General features: G+C 37.2%; 1 pseudogene; it reads left to right on the top strand.

The window, feature by feature from the left end:
* The first annotated feature begins 5,111 nt into the window (after window positions 1–5,111).
* LOC121433339 lies at window positions 5,112–6,160 on the top strand (annotated as a pseudogene).
* Window positions 6,161–8,385: the final 2,225 nt, after the last annotated feature.

Raw genomic sequence — 8,385 nt, 5'->3', positions numbered from 1 at the left:
ACAATAAATAAATAACAAATGAACAAAGTGACAGGCACACAAATACCTTAGAGATTGTGGTAGGTTCAAGGTCATAACATATAACCAAGAGCACTGATTGTCAGAGAACATGAGTGACAGAAGGTCATTGTCACCAGATGAGGTATAAAGACAGATAACTGGAGAGTTAAATGAAAGACATGTTCTCTGGGATTTGTGGTACACTGAAAAGCAACTGAAATGATGTTTTTACATGAATTTATATAATTTTACCATGAAGTTCCACACTTTGACTTCTCAGTGAAGCTGTCAAATGTTAGTAGATAAGTCAATTATCTAAGTTTTTCTAAAGATAGAGGAGGTCATTTAGTTGAAATGAATGATAATTTTAGAGACGTTAACAGATTTTTGATAAGTGTTGACAACATCTGAAGTACTTAGTGACATGATAAAACTTAGTTTCAGATCTGCTTGCTTTCTTAAGTTAGAGGGGGGTTTTAATTCACTGCAGGAACCATGCAAAGTGGTACCCTAATGACAAGCATGCAACCCCAAACACTGGTAAGCTTGGAGTGTGTCTAGATGAAGGTGTCCACATGCTAACAGCAAATGTTGTGCATTGAATAAATCCTGCTTTTGCATTCTGAAAAAAATGTCAGTTTTTCTCCTCCAGGAAATAACCTGTTTCTTAAATTTTTAAGTAGGAAAGGGTTGACTCTCAGAGAATGTGATCATTATTTTATATGAGAAGTTATACATAAAAGTTTGTTCTTAATTAAATTTGAGTATAGAAATAGTGTATGATTTTTTGTTTCTTCTTTTCTTTATTTATTTATCCATTTTTTCCTATCTCTTTTGCTCTCTATTTCTCTTTCTCTGCATCTCTCTCTATGACTCTCTCACTCCTTCTCTATCTATATCTATGTCTCTGTCTATCTCTCTCCCTCCCTTCTTCCCTTTTCTGTAGTCTTCCTAGTGGATTTTCATATCAGGTTAATTTTTTCATTGTAGAAATAAGTTTGATATATTTTCTTCTTTTTATTTATTTTTGGAAATATCTTGTTATACTCTCTTGTTAAACCTTCCTCACATAATTGATAAGAGTTTCTCATAAAGGCAGCTCCTGAGTTTTTCCTCATCAGATGTTTTTGGTCACTGATTCAATCACTTTACTCCTTATTGGACTATTGACATTTTTGTTTGATTATTCTCTTTGACAAAGTTTTTATCTTTAAGAATTTATCAACTTTCATGAGTTATCCATATTTTTCAATTATAATTGTTTGAAATAGTTCATCATGATCCCTGCTTTTGTACTGGCTAGTTTTATGACTACTTGGTACCTATTAGTCGTTTTATGAAAGAAAAATGTCAATTGAGGAAATGGCCCACCAGATTAATCTGTGTAGAAGTCTGTACTGATTTTCTTGATTGTTCATTGATGTACAAGGGCCCCAGTTACTGAGGGCAGTATTGTCCCGAAGCTGATGGTCTTCAGTCAATAATAAAGCAGGCTGAGCAAGTCATGGAGCGGCATTCATCCATGGCCTCTGCCACCAGTTCCTCCCTCTCAGATCTGTCTTGAGTTCTCTTGAAGTTGGACTACAAAGTATAAGACGAAATCAACCCTTTCTTCCCCAGGTTGCTAATGGAGGAAGGTCATTGGTTAAATAAAGAAACTGTAATGGCCCTCATAGGACAGAAAATTAGGTAGGCTGAGTAAACAGAACAGAATGCTGGGAGGAAGAGGAAGTTAGCTCAGACTCGATAGCTCTCCTCTCTGGGGCAGACGCGATGAAGCTCCTACGCAGGATGGACATAGGCTAGAATCTTCCTGGTAAGCACACTTTGGGGTGCTACACACATTATTAGAAATGGGCTAGTCCAGGTGCGAGAGTTAGCCGAGAAGAGGCTAGAGCTAATGGGCCAAGCAGTGTTTAAAAGAATACAATTTGTGTGTTGTTATTTCGGGGCATAAGCTAGCCAGGCAGCCAGGAGCCGGGCTGTGGGAAGAGGCCCACAGCTCTTACTACAGGTTGCTTTTGGCTATGGTCTTCATTACAATATCAGAAACTCTAGCTTCAGCAGTGCTTATGTGATACTGTTAAGTGACACTATTCTATCTTCATTTTTGTTGTGACAAACAGAGTAATAAAAAAACAACGTTGGGGGGCTTCACTCATTTTTTCAGGTTACAGTAGGTCATAAAGAGATGTTACCAAAGGAATTCATGCAGGTACTCGAAGGCAGTCTTGCAGTGTTACTTTGGGCCTAGAAATTGATTCACAGAAAAGGAAGTATAGCAAATATCATGGAGAAATGCTGATATCTAGCCGGGCGGTGGTGGCGCACGCCTTTAATCCCAGCACTCGGGAGGCAGAGGCAGGCGGATCTCTGTGAGTTCGAGACTAGCCTGGTCTACAGAGCTAGTTCCAGGACAGGCTCCAAAGCCACAGAGAAACCCTGTCTCGAAAAAAAAAAAAAAAAAACAAAAACAAAAACAAAAACAAAACAAAGAGAAATGCTGATATCTGGTTCACAGACTAACTCTCGGTCAATTTGTTATCTGTACATGACCCAGGGCCATCAATCTATCTGGAGAAATGTGCTTCTCACAGTGGCTTGAAACTTACATATCTAATAACACATAAGTAGCTTGCTTGATTTTCCTTCATGATTTTCTCTCTTTCTCTCTCTCCCTCTGTCTTTCTTATTCCTTTACAGTCTTTTGCAGAATCATCAGACAATAAATTTTCTAAAATGCTTAGTTTTTTTCTTCTGGTTGACCACATAGATTTCTGAGATCCTGTAGCTTGGTACCTTAGATCCATAATTCCCATATATTCAATTTTAAAATCCTTTTCTCTTAGCTGAACATATTATGTTTGTTCTTATACTTTCATAATCTATTTTGGTCATCTTTATGAACTGTTTTGTATCTAGGATAATTTATATAATTTTGTTATTTTGAATCGTTTGTCAGTAAATCCAAAGACCCCATTTCCTTAAATTCATTTAATACAGCTTTATTTCAGTTTTTGTAGTGACACTTTCCTTATTAAATTTGCATGTTCTTTTCAGTTTTGCATTGATTGCATTTTATGAACTAGTTATCTCTACTAGTTTTCACTTAGCAGGAAAAAAGAAAAAAAATAACCACTGAGTGCTTATAGTAATTCTAAAGATCTGTTGGTCTTTTCTATGGATACTTTATTCAATTCTCCTACTTTCTTGTAGCAAAAATAGTCAAGGACAGGGTATCTTCTCTTGATCTCACAAATCCACACATTTTGCCAAACATCTTATAGAAGTGCCCAGAAACAGTTTCTCCTAATCCAGATGAGGAGCCTAGTTGCCAATACCACTGTTTCAGGAGTTTGAACAGTAATTCTGTGGTGAAATATACCCAACTCCTCATATTTTGGGAAGGACATATATCAAATAGTTGAGAGGGGCTTTTAAAAAGGTGAAACATTGACCTATAGAACACTTTTGGGTTGACCTGTAAGCTTAAGAGTTATAAATGATGGCATTTGATTAGATCCCTACGTTTTCGGATGTGAACCTTCTCCCATATAACTCACTCTATAATGTCCCAAGATAATCGGTTGTGCTAATTGCCTTTAGCCTTTGGAAGACTGAGATAGTAGTGATTCTATTAGGTGTTGTTTCTTCACAGACAAAATTGGATATTGCTCTAGTTTTCTCCTATAGATGGACTCTGTACAAGCGTGTCTTTGGACACTAAGCTGTGCAGCCTTAGGAGAGGATGACATGGATAAAGTGAAGTAGTTTATCTTACCATATTTAATATCTATTTAGATTTTTTAATAATAATGTATATTTGTAAATATAGCCTGTACACTGAAAAGGTAAATGTATAGACAATAAACTATTTTGAATCGATTTCTAGATTTACCAGTTAATATTAACTGCAATAAAGAAAGAAAATGTCCCCAAATACCCAGCTTTTAACAAATTGTGTTTTCACAGAAGACCAGCAACATAGACTCTGTAGCTATCACAAGGTAGTGTTTCATGTTCTCAAACAAAGCTTCACTACCTTGATTTAGGATATGGAGGATGACTAACTACATTGTGACTTTACTTTTCTTCTGAAATATTTGAACAGACATATCACCCCAGGTAGATAGATAAACAACAGACAAAATAAAAGATTCCATTCAGGTCTGGCTTGGTGAATCATGAAATTGGATAGGGTTGCTAAGAGAATGATAAAGAAGTGGTCACTTATAGGTATGTGGGTAGTGTACCTAACTACATCACTGAAGAAGAGTCTACTCTACACAGCAACTGTCAATCTCTTATGTGACTTAGAGCTTGCTGTACTACCTGCTGAGCCTTCCCTGACATTCATGATTTACAAATGGGCAGAATTTGAGAGGGCCATCTGAGAGTAAGCAGAGCTGCCCCAGTTTCATGATGGCCTAGAGTATAGTGAACCACTACAGCAACCTTATTTAATTCAGCAATGTTATTTACTCATCTTGAAAACTTCTTGTCCGCCATGTTCAGAGAGTTCGGTTTTATTCCCTGCCTTTTTAGACCCAGTCCAGCCGGCCTTGGTGAGTTCCTTCTGTCTTTGATAATATGCAGTTTACTATAGTTTAATCACTAATCTAATATGACAATCATATTTCAACTGCTTTTTTTCAGTTAACACTGTACTTTCTTTGGTGGCATTTATTCATTATTGTCTAAAATCAAGTGATAGAAAATATGTATATTTACCTAATTATGTTATTTCCCTTAAAACCTAAAACTATATAAAACTTAATAGCTAAGTTCAAAAAAAAAAAAACTTCTACATTGTTGAAATCATATAGGCCCTAACTGAAGAGGGATAGTTATATACCATGTCTCTTGTCTTTCTTCTGACCAACAGAATAAAACAATATTAAGTTTGACAATATTTGAGGATGGGTTACAAAATATTCATTTTGCCTACACTACTTAGAATATTCTTGTTAGATCTCACTCTCTGGCTGTCAGGAAATAGATGATTAGATGTTATCAGACATATATGTGCACTAAGAAATGCTCTTAGTGACAGCTGTGCCGGCCAGTAGCTGCACCTCGAGCAGTGGCATTTGGAGCAGACTTGAAACTGGATGGCTTCTACAGGGAGCCAGGCTTCTGATATAGACAAGATTTCTGGATTCTTCAATGATGGTGAACCTCCCACCACAAAGCCCAGGAAGCTGCTTCCAAGCATGAAAACCAAGAAACCTCAAGAACTCATGCTGGTGATTGGCACAGGCATTAGCGCTGCAGTTGCATCACAAGTCCCAGCCCTGAAATCCTGGAAGGGGTTAATTCAGGTCTTGCTGGATGCTGCTATTGATTTTGATCTTCTGGAAGACGAGGAAAGCAAAAAGTTTCAAAAGTGCCCCCATGAAGACAAGAACCTCGTCTATGTTGCCCATGACCTCATTCAGAAACTCACTCCCCCCATACCAGTAATATTCGGTCCACATTTTTCAAAGACTGTTTATATGAAGTATTTGATGACCTGGAGTCAAAGATAGAAGATTGGGGGAAACAGCTCCTTCAGTCCGTTCTCCATCTGATGGAAAATGGAGCCCTAGTATTAACTATAAATTTTGACAATTTCCTAGAACTCTAAGCAGCTGACCATGGAAAACGGATGGAATCCCTTGACCTTATTGATTAGGAAAAGGTTCTGGAGTGGGCTCAGGAGAAGCGGAAGCTAAGTGTGTTACACATCCATGGGGTTTATACCAATCCTAGTGGCATTGTCCTACACCCAGCTGGGTGTCAGAACCTGCTCAGGAACAATGAAGTTATGAGAGAGATTCAGAAAGTCTATAAAAACAAGTCATTTCTTTTCTTGGGTTGTGGCTGGACGGTGGATGACATCGCTTTCCAGGCCCTGTTCCTAGAGGCTGTCAAGCCCGTAAGTCTGACCTAGAACATTTCATGCTGGTTTGGAAAGGAGATGTGGATGAGTTCAAGAAGGTTCGAGAAAGCATGCTGGACAAGGGGATTAAGGTCATCTCCTATGCAAATGACTATGCCAATCTTCAAGACACTGACATGTGAGATCTCTACAAGAGGCAGATCCGCGGGGATGGCAAGAGAAGGCCAGCTAAATGGTTCTTCTTCAGCACACGGTGAAGTAAGAGGCTGGAGTACATGAGCAAGCTGGAGACATAACCATTAGACCATGCTATGGGGCCTTCCTGGGGATGTGCGTGACAAGCAAACATACAAAAACTCAGAACAGCTCCCAGGAAGTACCAATACCCTAACTTGAAGCTTGGGTAGAATAGGGGTAGCAGTGTTGCACCTTCCCTTCATGCTGGCTGCTTCTTGATACTCTGCTGCCTGGTTCAGTTTAATACCCAGTGACATCAGGACCCAATGCAGCCCCTATCCACCCCAGGGCAGGACAAGCTTGTCTACACAGTAGACCAATATGATGGCTCCTGGCTATGGTTGGCAGCTCTGCAGGACTTGGGGGGCAAGAAGTCGTGGAGTCAATGGGCTTGTGCTGCAGTTTTGTAATCTATTTGTTTTTTTTGTTTTTGTTTTTTTTTTTCAATTGAGCTATGGCTTTAAAAAAAGAAAAAAAGAAATACTCTTAGTCACCAGCCTCAGCTAAGTTTCAGGAGCAGCACTTCTAGAGAAAATTCTGTGGAACACTGTTTTGGAAGTTTTAGCTCTTCCTCTTTCCTCAAAGATACTAGATAGTGTTAGAAAAGAGATGGGAGTGCTACACTTAGAGTATCTTGAAAGATAACTAATCCTTTTCTCTTAATCTTAAAACATGTATGATTATTTTTATGCAGAGATATAGTAGAAAAATGAAAGATGGGATATCAGCAATACTTACAAAATTATTAAATACTGTGTAGGTGAAAAGAATATTGGAATATTAAATTTATAATCTCCATAAATATTCTGAGCCTCGCATTTTTTCACCCTTTTTTACTAGATTAGGGATTCTTTAAAAATTATAAGAATTTATTCATCAATAAGACAGCAATTAGAATTAATTGCAAACTTTTCAAAGGTGTCAAATGAGCAGATACACATAGCTAGTTTTTAATTATAAATATGACAAGAGTACCTGACTATATAGTTATACCGCTCATATAATCATTATCTTATTATTATACTTTAAATATAGTACACTTTCATTTATCATATGAATCTTATTAAACAGTATTTCACAGAAGGTAAAAGTTGCCATTTATTTTATAATATTGTATAAAAATGTGCTGGATGATTTTTCCAATACGAAATAAAGCATATCCAATTTTTAGACCAACCAAGTACTCTATAGTTCTTTAAATGGAACCAGAAATATACTTTCAAGCTCACTGCGAACCCATAAAATTACTCTCAACCTCATGAGGCTAAACCACATTATAGTTTATCATGTATTTTTCATTTTGTTATTTCAAAGTTCCAAAACTTACTTTGCTCTTACCATTAAATTCTCATTAGTTTCCCCCTGTTTTTCCTTTTCTTTGGCTTTATTTTGTTTATCTGTGATATCAGCAAGGCAAGGGACAGCCCCCCTTCAGCTTATGTGATTCCAAAGGCAATGATACGCTAGGGAGAAGAGTCTTTGAGATGGATTTAAAAGGGAGCAGCATGTGTTTTAGAAGTATAGAATAACTACTAAAAATGAACACCGCTATTTTTCATGTTTTTAAGAAAAGAATATATTTTGATTCTTTGATATGATTAGTAAACCATAATATTATACTGTGGCAAGTTTGGTTATAAATTCAAAAAGACTTTGACACAAAGATAACCTTCTGTTTTCCAGGCCTTTCTATAAAATGATGACAAAGACATATCAAAAGGGAGCTATAGCATTTTATGTCAGAGGGCATTTCAAAGCATAGCAAAAAAAATATGTCTGGGATTTTAACAGTTAAAAACATTATATTCTTTTCATGGCTATCAAATAAAGGACATTTTAAATCTAGTGATAGAAGAACCATTAAATTTTACTGCTGACATGAGTAGGAGGACAATTACTCACTTGGATCTTTAACAGGTTTTTTGTGTCTAACAGTTTTGACACTATCACGTTGATTTTTGTCCCTGCCGCAAATGAGTAGGCTTGAGAAGTGTCTGCTGTCTGGAGTCTAATGTCACTGCAATTAAATTCCACTGGGAAGAAACAGCTTTAGAAGATGTGACTGGACTGGAGACATTGATGTTTGTTTAGATTTTGAAAATGCAGCATTGATCATGGCCACTGATTTCGATGAATGGCTCTCATGGAGGAAAGGTAGGAGCTGAACTTCTGCCTTGATATTTTACTTGTTGGAAAATGAAGTCTTCCCCTGCTTGTCAGGTCTTTACTCTGATATGTAGCCAATGCTCTCAGTTGGTAATCCGAAG

Source organism: Microtus oregoni, unplaced genomic scaffold (genome assembly GCF_018167655.1).
Source record: "Microtus oregoni isolate MIOR12 unplaced genomic scaffold, Mior012 000038F_ref0000394, whole genome shotgun sequence".
Lineage (NCBI taxonomy): Eukaryota > Metazoa > Chordata > Mammalia > Rodentia > Cricetidae > Microtus > Microtus oregoni.
The sequence above is the reverse complement of the archived record's forward strand: the minus strand, read 5'-3'. Positions and strand labels throughout refer to the sequence as shown.